This window comes from Motacilla alba, chromosome 2, assembly GCF_015832195.1.
Source record: "Motacilla alba alba isolate MOTALB_02 chromosome 2, Motacilla_alba_V1.0_pri, whole genome shotgun sequence".
NCBI lineage: Eukaryota > Metazoa > Chordata > Aves > Passeriformes > Motacillidae > Motacilla > Motacilla alba.
The window spans coordinates 38,305,055-38,320,023 of record NC_052017.1 but is presented as its reverse complement, the minus strand read 5'-3'; the positions used below and the strand labels follow the sequence as shown (position 1 = coordinate 38,320,023).

Here is a 14,969-nt window from a genome sequence, read left to right as displayed (position 1 = left end):
CTTCAACAACACAAGATAAGCTGGAACCAGCCATGCAGAGCCAGAAGCTGTAGCTGATGAACAAGAGCCCAAGGAAGATGTTCCAGAGGAAACAATGCCGGAAGTCCGGCCATTCCAAAGATGTTCTCTGCAGCTGATCCTCTTTACCATCTTAATGGAGATGTTCCAAATGTGACTATACAGAAGCAACACAGGTCCTCGTAGCTTAGAGAAAGATAATAACAGAGGACTCCAGGAAGTCCACATGGAACTTCTCTAAGAAAATTTGACCTCATTTGAAATTACTTAAGAGTTTACTTTGCCTGCTGCTATTAAAAGTCCAAAAATAGTAAGACAGCTAGCAAAGAACAGACAATATGGCAATGCCACATCTGTTTCACAAAAGCTTGACAGTAAATGCTTGATTCAAAGCATACTATTAAGCCCCCCAAAATTCAAGCAATTATAAAAATGAAATTATAGACACAATGATGAATGACGACAAACGAAATGTTAACAGATCTAGCACCATACAAAAAAAAATATTGATTTTCTCTGATTACTACTTAGGTGATCAGAGTGTATGAGGTCGTAGTTGCCTGCTTGCTCTAGATTTTATTAATGCTTCAATATCAGACACCCAATTTGGAAATCAATGCTTACTTCATCATTTTTCTCTGAAGGATCCTATTATTCACAATTGATTTAACAGAAATGAAAGGCTTACCATTAACAAGACCCAGCTGCTGACACTTCTTAGATGAATTATTGAACTTCTAAGAGTGAATTAACTTAACCATCACCAAGACTTATTGTCTGATGTTTCTCATACCAAAGTCAGTGTATTTATAATTACAGAATCAAGTAGTAGAAAGTAACTCCTTTGCTGCCTCCTCCAACATCATATACACCAAGTAAAAATTAAGCTTTGTAAAGATAAAAATATGAGTTATGCACCAAATTCAGTCAGCTGGAGCTTAGTCTCTAACTGCCTTTTGACACCCTGAATCTTCATTTGTTTCTAAAACTCATAGGTCATTTCAGGGTTCAGAAAGAAGAAATCCAATTTATGGCAAGTTACATCTTCTGTCAATGAGATTACTACAGTCAAAGCTCCCTAGGGCTGATCATGCCCTGCCAGAAAGCCTACAGAAGACTATTATTAATTTCCTTTAGGTACAAAATGAAGAACCACCTTACGAATTGAGATAAAAGTAACAAATATTACGCTACTGCAAGTAGAAGCGGTACTACTAGTCCATGGAAAAGCAGCGTAAATGTACAAAGCAAGAGGCCTATGTTTAAAACCTGCCATCTGTGCCACGGTGCTGCCTCTGCTCACAACATAAATTCATCATGCCCATTTTCCAGCCTAAGAAGGACTGTGCACCACCCAAGGTGAATTCAGTTCCTCAAATAAGAGCTTTGGCTCCGCAGAATGAAAAGTGCAGTACCAAAAAAATCGCAGGTTTGGAAGGGCAGATGATCACACCAGCCTCTATTGTAATCCTATGCAATTCCCAAGCAGGTACACCACTAATAAAGCCCTTCACGAGGCATCCTTGAGAAGTGGCAATAAAAACCTTGAGTGCCAGCACACTGCCTAGCTGCACTGATCTACAAACACATTAGTGTCAGGAGCACAGAGCTGTGCTAGGCAATATGATATCCTTCAGCCACGGACAGTAGAACCACAGCTGCCTGGTGACGCAGCCAGAACAACTGCTCAGCTGCCAAAACTGGTGAACATTTCAGGTCTTAGTAGACTTTTGGCTAACCTGTACTACCTGGCTGAATATGCCATCAAAATGCTAGAATGGCAACTGCTTTCCCCTTTAGCATTCACCATACTTGCAGAGGTCAGCTTGATTATACTTACCTCCGCAACTGCTCTGAAGAATTCAGCACAAGACCAAGTTCAGACTCCAGATGCAACACATTCAGGAAGTCTTCTGCATTAATAACACAATTTTTTGCTTCCTTTTCATTCCACAGAATGGTGAGATAACAGACCTGTTTATCCTTTTCACACAAGCTGAAAGTCAACAACTGTCCAAAATCACTAGAGCCTCTTCTCAAACCTCTCAACGGATTTGAGTGCTTTCACACTGCTAGAGGCAAAACACCTGGGCCTTTTTTACCAGGGTTACTATGTGAGGAAGATAGTCTTGGAGCAAACCAATCAATTTTTGAATACTGTATTTCCCTTTCCCAACCCCTATCTTACTGAAACTAACCTTAAAATTCTGCTTCAGACATCGGACAAACACTTCAAAAATTAAGAAAAATGGGAAGGAAAGAAGCTTGACAGACAGAGCCTCCAAGATCATAGGAGATCATTTCCTACATTAGGAAAACAGGCCACAATCATAAATTATGATTATTTTTAAAATATTCCGGTATTGAAAATTTTCAATCTGCCTCTTCTCTACAGAATAGCACTTCTGAAATAGAGGGTGGCTGGCCATAACTGAAACCTGCTTAAATTTGATTTCTGCATAAAACATATCTCAGCAAGTAGGTTGTAACAAATTTTTTAAAAAAGACATGGACCTTGGCAGATTTCCTGCTTTTCTTACACTCATTTCTTCCAGTACTTCTCATATTGTGAAATAACTCTTAACGCTATAAAGACAGTGCAGACTGCAAATATTGGTCCTAGTGGTTCCAATGGGAGTGACGTGGCCAGAATTTGGCATTCAACAAAGTTTCCATTTCTACATAGGTTTCATTTATTTTTCAGTTTAAAAATAACACCCTATTTTGGCATGTAACTAGAGCTGCTCCTGCAATTCAGAAGAAATAACACTGCTGGCAAGCCTCAAATCTGTTCCAAGACAAAAAACTGTGTTGGCAGAACTTTTTCTAAAAGTTCTTTTTGACTTGAGGCAGAATTCAACACCAGCATAAATGACGAAACTTCAGTGAAAACAGTTATGTTACACATTAAGTTTATATAATGCAAATATATTTAGCTGACATGGAATTTAAATTCTTTTGAACCAATTCTGTTTATCTTCTACACGTACATAATAACTTAGCACCAAATTCTATAATCATTCTTCTGTGAATACTCTTTTCCCTCCTACATAAATGGTACTGTGCTATTTACAAAGTACCACAACCATGCCACACATTTTTTTAACGTAAGAGTTATCCAATTAGGATGTGGTGAAATTAAAGCTGCAAGATCTATATTCCTGCATCAATTACAGGCACAGAAGAAAATAACATAAATCTGACATTTCACAACTTGAGGGTTTGATTTTGCAACCTACTTTCTAAAATACCTTTTTTGCACGTCATACCCAAGGATTTTTTTAGAGCATGACTAAAGTCAACCAATGTGCAGCGGTGCTTCATCAACACAGATCACAGCAAGATTTGACTCCCAACTCCACTATAGCCCAGACAACAATGAAAGCATTCAAGTGCCTAGAAAAGACGCCCATGCCCCTTGGATCTTCAGGATATAGCTGGTTGATGGATGGGACAAAATACTTACAAGGAAACCTGTACTATTTAACTGTTGAAAAAAACCTAATTGAGTTCTTCTTGACAGAGAGAGGGAGAAAGTTACATGACAGTGGTATCAGGGTGCTTCAATCCTCTTGAAGAAAAAGCAATACAAAGCTTAAATATGTAAATATTTCTAAAGCTAAGTTCTCAGCACAGCTTGCTTACTCTACCCCCTAAATACAGCTGACTTAACTCTAAATACAGTTGCATGAGTATTGCAGTGAACATCTTTGGTGTTTTGCCTTTTTGTCAAACTATGCTTTTTTTCACATTTTGTTATACCGTCACTCAAGAAAAAAATAAAGAAACATACACTGAATTTATTTACCTTCTGATTCTTAGGAATTTGTATCCAATGCACCACAATTCATGAACTGCTTCACATAATTCAACTAAGCACATGGAGTAGAAGACCTTTAAAGGTCCCTTCCAACCCAAACTATCCTATGATTTGCAGCACTTGACTGTACGAGTCAGTCTGCCTACACATAAGGTATCTTTTCAATAAAACATACCACCTTAGATGTCCACAGACTTAAAACAATTCAACAAATAAAAAGGTAAGAGGTGATGCTTATGTTCAGACCACAAAATAATGCAGTTAATCTGATCACCAATATAATTATTACAATGACCAGATAAGTACAGTTAGAACACCAAATAAACTTAATACGTTTTATGTGTAAATAAAAACGAAATAGAATATGAACCAAACTTGAGGTCCAGAATTCCAGCCTGCGATCTCATTGAGAATAAATTCCACAAAATTTTCAGTGTAGAGTGCCTAAGAATTGATGTCACAAAAATCATCAATCATCAGACCTTCAAAAATTTAAGGCAAATTTGCCACCAAGTATAGGAAAACACATTAATCATATTTTTATTTCCACTGTAGAAATGTACTACAGGTGTTTCAGAAAGACTTTGATTTTCAAAAATAAGTGGTCTGTTTCTTTCCATACATTACTAAGTCTAACAGAGGCACATTTTTATTTAGGCTAAATCATGCTTTATGGGATACACTTAGGAGGAGGAAAGGAGGACATGCAACTGGCATTTGAGACATATTGCCAGTGCAAAGCTGCCAAAAGCACACAGCAGGGAGCATGTTTTGGCTATCCATGAGCAGAATAAGCATGCACTCCTTCACCACTGCCAGCTGGCATTTGTTTCCAAATACAGAATGCTCACTAGGCAGTTTGGAGACTGGACATACTCCTAACCTTAACTATGCTCCCATAAAAACGTGATGCTGAGATACCTCATTAACCATGCCTCTTAGCTGACTGCCAAACAAGAAAGACTGAATGACAAACAAAAAGGATATATGTCTCCCTACACACAAAAAAAGTACTTAAAGTATATCCTAACATACTCAAGTGCTTACAGTAAAAGAGAGATTTTAAGAGTGTTGGAAAAAAATTCTGCCAGAAGCTCAAAAAGCAGAAACACTGCCACTCTCTATTGTACATAGATAGAAAAAGTGAAATCCAGAGACACAGAGTACCAAGAAAACATAGAAATGTATAGAAAGAATGGCTGGCACTGTGGTTATAAACTGCACTATCATGTCTAATACAACCTCTAGCACTCCTCACAACAGACGCTCCCCGCTTTATGTGCTGGGGCAGATTTGTGGGTAGAAGATTAATGTCCCCCTCCATCTGTTAATGACTATATAGGTCCCCTGGGCTTTGCACCAAGGGTACTTTGCCCTTAGGATGGAACAAGAAATGGGAATCTGTGTTTGTTACAACATGCGCTTACTATTTCCAGCAAGATTAGCAATTGCTAGATGTGTCTATTATTTCAACTTTATCTACCAAAAACATATTTTATCATGGTAGCTCAACTGTGATTCCAAGTAGATTTTCAAAGAGATCAGTTAAAAGGAGAACAAACCAACAGGGGTGGAGGGCACTTTTCACTTTCAAAGTGCTTTCATGACACACAGAGCCTGCATCAGTATTTGCCCTGTAAGTGCTCTATTCATTTAACTTTGCACTAGAGTTTCAAAGTGACTCCACTTTTCGGAATTCCCTTTCTCTGTCACTGATATCCTGCTGTCATGGACCAAGCAACTCAGAAGGAAGAAATTGTACCAGAGACTGCCACGCAAAGGAGAGGGCACTAATCAAAGTCTTTGTTTCCTTCAGGGGGTTCTGCAAGTGGATTTTAACTTACCCCTGTTAACTGTACCTTTCCTCCTGAGACCAGGAGGCAAGTCAGAAGGAGCTTGACACCAGCAGAGTCTTCATGGACCTAAGCCAGTTTGATATCCTGGAAGAATATAGGGAAAGAACAGTTACAAAAACGAAGCTCTGAAGGAATGAGGCAAACATAGTCACCACCAGAACCATGATACTCAGAGCAAAATCAGAGAAGATCTTAACAGTATCTCCAATATCCACAAATGAGAAATCAAGTGTCGTTTCACCAAAGTCTCCAAATGGGATATCTCAGGTTTGTTTCACGCTTCCTTTCTTCCTTTTCCCACCCCTATCAATTGCAACACTGACCTCAATTCCATCTCAAGGAAGAAATAGTTGTCCCTGCCAAAATTCCCCGTGAGCACCAAAGGGAATTCCAGGGGCAGTCAACCATGTTTACATTAACACCAAGCATATTTAATTAACTTCTCCCAGTTTAATCAGCTTAACTTTGGAAAAAGCTGGAACACCTTTGCAGCTGAACCATCAACACAAGAATATTCTACCTGCTTTTTGAAAAAGGGAAATGCAATTTCAGCATATGACCTCTACCTGTCCTTTTGATCCAACTGGGCGTTGTTTCTCTCAAACCATTCCTGCCCAACAAGAAAAGCAGGACAAGACCATAGTCAAAAGGGGAAAAGAAAGAAAAATGGAAAAGGAATTGCCCTGTACTGTCCTTCATCTTCAGCAGAGAATTTCCTGGTCTCAAATGCTACCAGAGCGAAGAAACGGCAGCAATTTGTTCCCCTCTATATCAGCAGCAGTACGAAACAATGAGTGGTGAACTAACAAAGTGCACTGCCTCTCTAGGCCTTAGAACTCATAGTATTACTCTGAAAACACTTCTCTACTGGCTTCCCAAATTAGGAAATACTCCAAATCAAAGATACACACTTAATGTTGTTAAAATTAATTGTAAAACACAACCAAAAATACAGTCTGATTTGTATATATTTTGTTTCTGTAACGTAATATTGTTAGAATCAACAGAGCTGCTCCCAGATTTCTCATCTGAATCTAGTGCTATTTAGCCTTTTTCTTATGCTTCCTCAACAAGGCTGCATTTCACCTTCCATTTGAAAATTGAAGGAATCATCTTTTCCTTTAATCTGTGTACAATACAGGAAAACACATTCTGAGTATGATTTAAATACATAAAGCAGGTAAAAGGGATTCAATGCTAATATTTCTTGATAAAAATCTTTCTCAGGTCCTTTTGGAAGTCTGACGTAGAGACAAAAAGTTTGAAACTCAATGCTGAAAAAACAATAAAATACATACAGTTAAGAATATTAAAAACAAAAGTACAAGGAAGGTAAGGGACAGAGCAAAGAGCTGCAGTTTCCCTTTCCTGTAAGGAGTACAAGATAGCACATCTCCTGACTGATACTCCTTTGAGCAACAGCTTGCTTTCCTTAATGTGCCTCCTCAATTGCCATCCTATAGCCTGTACAGGTAGGCAGCCCCTGGAGAGAAAAGCCACTGAAGTCTGTGCATCCTATGGAGCACTGACAGCAATCATTCAAGCTTTTATACAAGCCCCTGTACCTCTGCAGAAAGGCTGCTCTCAATCTGGCCCCCAGAGAAAATGCAGCAGCCTAGATTGATAACATCTACTCACACTGCTGCTGATTAGACACAGACTGTCTCTGACAGTCTTTCTGAAAAGCTGAACAGGAGTCTTAAACCTAAGCCACAGCTAACATATCTAACTCAAGTACTGGTAAAACACAGTTAATGTCAATTGCAAAAAAAAACCCCAAGCATATGTGTTTGGGGGAAGAGCAGGGAAGTTACTGTTGCTTATTTGTGGAGAAGAAGGGAGGAATGTATCATGTCTGCACACATACATAGACAGACTTATGTCTCACACATAGGTACAGGATAACAAATACAGCTTGTTCTCCACTACAGAATTTTCCACTTTGAACATATAGACATCAATATATAAAGTTCATGTTATTTCAGTGAGACACCTTTTGAATATATAATGCTGGCAGGATTACAATTCATGTAACACAGATTCTTTGGTCATCACTAACTCAAGGACAAATTGAAGTCTGAAGGCCAAATCTATGGGGATTTCTGGTGACATCACTAAGACCTCACACAGATGCCTCAGACAAGTAGTGCTGGTATTTTGCCCACCTTTGCACCAAGTTTGTTTTTTGAGTCATTTCTCAGAACTAACAGTCAAACACGATGCCACAACTAACAAGTGAGCAACTCCATCAACAGAGAATACTCTCATCACACCAGGAACAAAGGACATGTGAACAATCAAACTTAGAGAGTTTCAGTAGCCATTCTGTCTGAGGAAAAAAAAAAACAACCTAACATTTTTTATCAAAGTTTAAGAGTCATCAAATTTCCATTATATATCTTCCCAGACTTGTGAAGAACTCCCCAACAGTACCCACAGCCAAGTCCAGCAAAGACTACCACTTGACCCGTATCACATTTATTTGTCAGAGCTATTCTCAACACACAGCAGCAAGACTGCGACTAGTCAAGGCAGCACCAGCACTTTGCCCAACAGTTTAAACTTGTTCCTTTGCACGTGCTCTTTATCCATTTTTATTCAAAATTATCTTGGCCATAAGTACTACACAAAGGGCTTCTCTGATCGCACAAACAGCTCTTTTGTCCTAAGAATATAATTTAAAAGACTATTGAGAATAATTTTTACAATACTTATTTTCTCTACAGGAAATCTTCTTACAGAATCAGAACAATTTAGGCTGAAAAGGACCTCTAGAGGCCACGTCCTCCAATTCCCAGTCAAAGCAGTGCTGATCTCAAAGTTAGAACAAGTTGTTCAGAGTCTTGTCCAGTCATGCCTCTAAATCTCCAAGGTCAAATCTTGCAACTTCCACAAACCTCTGGTCAGAGTTTAACTATTCTGATTGTTAATTCTTTTTCCTTATGCCCAGTCAGAATTGCTCCATTACTGTATGTGACAACTGGACCTCATCCTTGCTCTGTATACCTCAGAGAAGAGCACTGTTCTCTGTTCCAAAACAGCCTATTAGGAAATGGAAGGCAACAATTCATCTTCTAATCTCCAGGCTGGGCAAACCCAGATCCCTCAGCATCTCCCCTGTATGCTGTGTACTCCAGACACCAACTGAAACTAGGCGGCTGCTCCAGATTAAAACTCTTTAAATTATTTATGAAAGTGTAACAAAGCCTTTCATATACCTCACCCTTCATCATACATTACTTTACAGGTCCCCTGACACAGACAGGACCATTGGTACCTTACTTTCTGATCCCAAAGAAAATTCTGAGGACAATCTCAGAGGAGCAGCAAGCATAAAGGATTTGACAAGATGATGTACAGAGTGGCATCTCAGATCACCTAAACACTCTGGAACAGCACTTTTTTAAGAGTACAAAGAAAAAAAAAATCAACATTTAAAAGAAGTTTAATGTGGTTTAGAATGTAGCTAAACAGCTTCCTGCAGTTGACCCCATAAAAATAAAAGACATGTGATGTGTAACTTCCTTTGACTTTTCTTTGAACTCTTGATAGAAGTTCCTGCTTTAAAGAGCAGGATTTTTTATTAATTACTTTTACAATTTTCGTTAATATTTCCAATAGCACCTAACGCTAAAATATCTGCATGCACCAGTTCCATGGGTTAGAACACCCTCTCAAAGAAAAACAGTTTCTAATCTTTATTTCGAGATAGGGTGCACTGCATTACTTTGATGAAAAGTGCAGTACCCACCCCTCACTTGACCGTGTTAATTCCAAAGCATTTGCAGAGAATCTAGACGTAGGTCAAAACAGATACAAGAAAAAAGGATACGTAAGAAAAAGATGTTACCCTGAGCTACTGAGAGCACACTTCCATGCACAGCAGCACAAAGCCTGCCCTCACAGGGCATGAATCAGGTTTCATTCAGAAACCCAAGGAAATCAGCTTTCTATACAACTTCATAGGATGTTCCCCATATGCAAGAATGGGTTTAATAAAGATTTTATTTATTATTTATTTAGAGCTTGTCATCTATTACTTGGCTACATATTGCTGCCACAGGGAGAAGCTTTTCATATCTGCCTAGATAAGAACTAAAACCTCTAGAATCATGACTGCCAAATACTCCGACAATCAGCAGCCCCAGATCTTAAGATTAAGCTGTGCGAGTTCAAAACCTGCACCCTTAGCAGATGCAGCAGTTCCACCCAAGAACACAACATGTATTAACACTGAAAAATAGTCATGGAACTATTTATACAGAGAAACACACCTGTATATTCATCTGTGCATACTGTTGGCAGAATCGTGCATATTACACACACGTCCCATACTACACACAATTTAACAACAGCAGCAAACACAAGGGTCTGCAATATTCTGCATTCATGAGAGAAAAGCCATGGCAAACACACCAGAGCTGTCACATGGTAATGGCACCCCACTTGCGAGCCTGCTGCAACTCTGGAACAGCATGAGCACCCAGCTCCAGGTGCCCTCCTCCAACAGGGGACAAGTTGTAGCACTGCATAAAAAGTCACAGAGAAACCAGTGCCCCTCTGGAGAGAGGCACGAACACACACATCGGCACAGGACTCAACTCAGCTCTGAAGTTTTACACGTGATCTGGAAAGGTTTTGCCGTCACTTGTCTAACAAAAAGAACAAAACCCACTCTATGTGCAAAGCTTTTTAATGCCTCCACAACTGGAACTTTTACATCTCCAGGTTGGGGTTTTTCCCCCTCCTTCATCCTATCCTCTCCATTCAGCTTACATAGAGTGCCAAGCTAATTAGCAACAGCTTGCACTCTGTATTAAAAGTAAAAATAACCCAAAAAAAATCTCATGAAAAGAAAAACTGAATGAGCACATATGCATTTCATCATTTCAGTAATATTGGTGTATTTTAATTATACTTCATTTTAATTGTGATCTGAGCAGCAGACTAACTATAATTGCTGAAAAACAGTTATAAATTAAATGTGAGATATAGTAGAGTCTATTGCCCTATGGACTTGTTATAAAGTGCTACAAAAATATATGTCTGTAACCAAAACTAACAATAATAAGCTCACTGTGTAAGGGTAAAACAAAGAGGTGAACAGTAGAGGAATGCTCAGCTGGTGTAGCAAATAAATCCAAAACCTACAAAGTATAGCTTCAACAAACTAAACAAATATTTAATAAAATTAAGTTCTTTTTACTTTCTCTAACACGAGTAGGTCTTAAAAATAAGAAAAAACACATTCTTTATAGGTAAATGTCTATTCTACAGATTTTCTATATTTCCAGTACTTCACTTGGCTTTTTCACAATGAGCCTTATTCTATTTCCTTATGTCTGTACTTCCTATATGTTCAGCATTCACCAATCCATCTACCTTGAATACAAGCTAAACTATAGATTGCAGAAAATGAGAAGTTCAATGACTCTCCCAGTCTTAAAGATTTCCCAGCACTGTAGCAAAAAGAATACTGCACATTGCTTTGTGGGAGGGGAAATATGATTTAACTGACATTTCATCAGTGGCTTGGGAGTCAAAGACCAACTCCTATAATATTGAATATTTAATTAGAACACAACCTACAAAAAAGAAAATATTGGCCACAATTTTCCCCAGTATCTTGCCTAAGCTGTAACAATAGTTTGCACTTGCAATATTCACCACAGTAGACTCCATTATTATAATTAAGATCAGCTAAGCTGTTTTAGGGAATTTCAATAGCTACTGTCTCCTCCTAACAGATGAACAAGAGAGAATCAATGATATTGAAAGACAACAGATTTAATGCAGATAACTTACAGAGTTCAATACCACAAAATATTACTGAAACAACAGGTTATTAAACCAGGCAAGATATTAAAACCTCATGCATAAAACAACTGCTAACTGAGAAGGGTTAGAAAAACTTCCACCATAACAAAAAGCACTCTGTAACTGCTCATAACAGCTGGATGACAATGGCTGGACTTTGTATTGTATCCCACTGAGGAGTGACAGCTTTTTTAATCATTATTTGTATCACCTACTAGGAGAATCCCACCCTGGGGTGCAAAGTAATGGAAAACTAATCTTTGTCTTGAAAATTCCTGTACTTCTTGAGTGAAACACCAGTATTAGGACAGATCTGGTTGAACCTGCTTGCAACTCTGATTTTACATGTGTAAACACACAGAAGTCAACAGGAACTCAGTTTATGCTAGCTACCCACCATATCCATATTGACAGAAGTGTGAAAATGGATGATCCCTTTCAGGCACACCTGGCTCAAACTCCTACGGTACACACCTACAGGCACTCATAGTTAGGAATTTGTCTGCAATAATTCATTTCTTTCTACAGAAATGGGGATATGTGAGAACACTGAGCCTTCTACACCTCGCCCACACTAGAGACCCACTACCCCCAAAACAAACTCTATCAATAAATCCCTTTTACTACTGACATAGACAAAATTACCTCAGCAGAAAATGAAAAAGCAATCCTTGGTGGTGCCACTCTTTTTAGCTAGCAAGAACCCAAATTTAATGTGTAACAGAGACACTTTACCATAATGCTATTAGGGTGAATTAGCCTGAAAATGCAAGAGGACTGAGACCTCTGCAAGAAGGTGCAAAAGAGATGCAAAGTACCCCAAAGTGCAAGCACCTGCGGTGGAGCCACTTTGGATTCTTCACATGCACACTTAGTCACAACATAATGGCAACCCATGTTGAGGCACTTTAATTTACTAACACCTAACACCGTGAGACTACTATACAAGGACAAATCCTGCAACCCTTCATCTAGCAAAGTATATTTTGCTGGAAGCTGACCCACATAAAAAGCTGAGGATCAACCTTCTCTGATCATTAAAACAGACACAGACAGATGCTGACACAACAAGCTCCTACCCAGAGCTTGATTCATAAAGGAATGATTTAATTAACATTTCAAATCAAAACCAACCTTCTTGGTCAAAAAACAAAGCACACGCTAACTCCTGATGCTCTTATTTTAAGAGCAATGGGTTTTTATTCAGTTTTGCTTCCAACTCTTCCCAAATGACATAACCAGAACTACAAACAAGTGATGTCCACATAGCAACTTCTACCACAATGACACAACTGATCTAAATTTACACTGACACCACTTTACCTTAAATCAGCTTCTCCCACATGCACAGGCTTTTGCACTAGGTATCCAATTCCTTCAGCCAGTCTTATCATCATATATAATTAACCCATGCTGGCTAAACTTCCTCATGAGAACTCTTCCAAGAGAAAGAGACGAAGAGCAGTCTCAGTGAATTTCCTCTCCTTGGACTCTTGCTTTACCGTCCTGGTGGGCATCTTTCAGATCTAGCACAGTCCTTGGACAATAATATTTTGTGTTGCTCCATTAACTACTTTGTTTTCAGAACCCATGCTATTGTTCCTCTCTCTCTTCAAAGCATAAAGTTAGACCGCATTTATTGCCAGTAATTTAGCCCTTCGTATTTTGTTACACGCAGCTTGCTTAAATGCTATTAAAAGCACGTCTCAGCCAAAGGCAAAATATCAACACTACCCAATCCAGCAAAATTCTGCCACAGATTCAAACGACCAAACTGTCACTCTACATACAAACAACAGTGTGCCACTAGAAAACACCAGAAATGCCTGAAGTGCATCCCTATTACCTTCTAGCAACAACGCCTGTGACACGCACACACACTGCCGAGTCCTCTGTATTTGCTAACCATGGATCACTCCCTGGCAGGCAGCAGAAGGGATCCAGTGGAGCCCCGCACCGCCAGCCTCACTCACCCAGAAGTAATCCCTGCTCCAGCCGCACAGCCACCGCGTCCCAGCAATATCCTCCAGCGAGGAGAGGAGCCGCAAAACCGAACTTTCACTCCCAAAAGGCGCAGGAGAGCCGCCCTGCCCGCCTGCCCGGCCGCTGCCCGAGTCACCGGGGCACAGAAGTAGCGGGAGGTGAAGGGCGCAGCTGGCTGGAGGACGGGCACCGCGGCTCTCCCTGCGCAGGAATCTCACTCCCAGGGCGCACATCGCTGGCGCTCTGCTCCCGCACACCGAGCCGCTCTGCACAGCAAGCGCTGCCGAGACCCATTGCCTTGTTTTATCCACATCTGTAAACATCAAGTTTTTTGGGGTTTGGGTTGGTTTGGGGCTTTTTTTAATATTCTGCCACAACAGCCGTTCATTCAGGCCAACGCCGCCCAGCGTGAGAGCAACCGCAGCGGCGGAGAGGGTGCCGGGCTGACAGGGTCCCGAGCACATCCCGGCGCTCCACGCTTCCAAACCGGCCCCCGACGCGCCTCGGGCACGCTTTTGTCTGCGGAGGAGAAGGCACGGAGCGCCCGGGCGCTGCCGCCACATCACCGCGCTCACGGGCTGCAGCCCAAAAATAGCGCCCGCGCCGCCGCGCGTCCCGCCGGGCAGCGGGAGGACGCGCCCGGTGCCCCGCGCTGACCCGCTCCGAGTTGGTGCGGGGGACGCGCGGGGGGCGCGGACACGCGCGGAAGGCGGCGCGGGGGGAGCGCCGCGCCAGCCGGGACCGCGAGGGCGCAGCCGGCAGCGCGCCCCGCTCCCCTCCCCGCCTCTCCCCACGCCGGACGCGGCGCGGCAGGCAAAGAACCGACAACCGACCCACCCCTCACCGGCCAGCCGCCGGCAGCCCCGCTTTACCTCGGCAGCCTCCCGCTCCCGCCGCCGCCCCGCCAGTGCCGCCGACAGCGGCGGCGGCAGCCCCGGACCCCCCGCCCCGCCCCGCCCCGCCCCCTGGCGGGGCCGCGGGGGCTCGCGCGCCCCCTTGCCGCGCGCGGGGCCCGGGGGGCGCGGGGCGCTTCCCGCCCGCGCGGGCCGGGAGGCGGGAGCGGGGACAGCGGGATCCCTCCGGCGCGCTTCCCGCCCGGGAGCGCCGCGGCGGGGGGCAGGTGCGGGGCGGGACGGGGCACCCCAGGGCTCGCCCCCCCTGCTCGCCGGGCGCTGTCAGGCGCTTCCCAGATAGAGCCCCCGGTCGGAGCAGTCGTACGCCCGTCCCTCTTTCCGCCCAGCGCAAAGGACCGGGGCACGGGACGGGCCCTTCCCGCCGACCTCTCACCTCACGAGTGCTCTGCGTTTTGACTGCTCTGCCCGCAGACTCTGGATATAGTTTTTCTTCCATCAGACTCTCGCGGCCCCCGTTGGTAACACCTTCACTGCCGATGTGCCTCCTCTTGCCCTCACGGCTGCAGTGACTCTCCGTGCCTTGTGCAGGTGTGTGGGTCCGACGGGGACCAGAGCATGCAG

At 42.3% G+C, this 14,969-nt stretch overlaps 1 protein-coding gene across 4 annotated transcripts in view; it reads right to left on the bottom strand.

The window, feature by feature from the left end:
• Positions 1 to 14,405, bottom strand: part of RARB (retinoic acid receptor beta) — a 319,525-nt gene extending 305,120 nt beyond the window's left edge. For 2 of the 4 annotated variants that reach the window (XM_038128356.1, XM_038128359.1), the window contains exons 1-2: positions 14,367 to 14,405; positions 5,683 to 5,778 (exon numbers count right to left, since the gene is read on the bottom strand). The gene's annotated coding sequence lies outside the window, so the exon portion shown is untranslated. The remainder of the gene's footprint in view (positions 1 to 5,682; positions 5,779 to 14,366) is intronic. The other 2 variants (XM_038128360.1, XM_038128361.1) reach the window with 1 other exon arrangement.
• Positions 14,406 to 14,969: the final 564 nt, after the last annotated feature.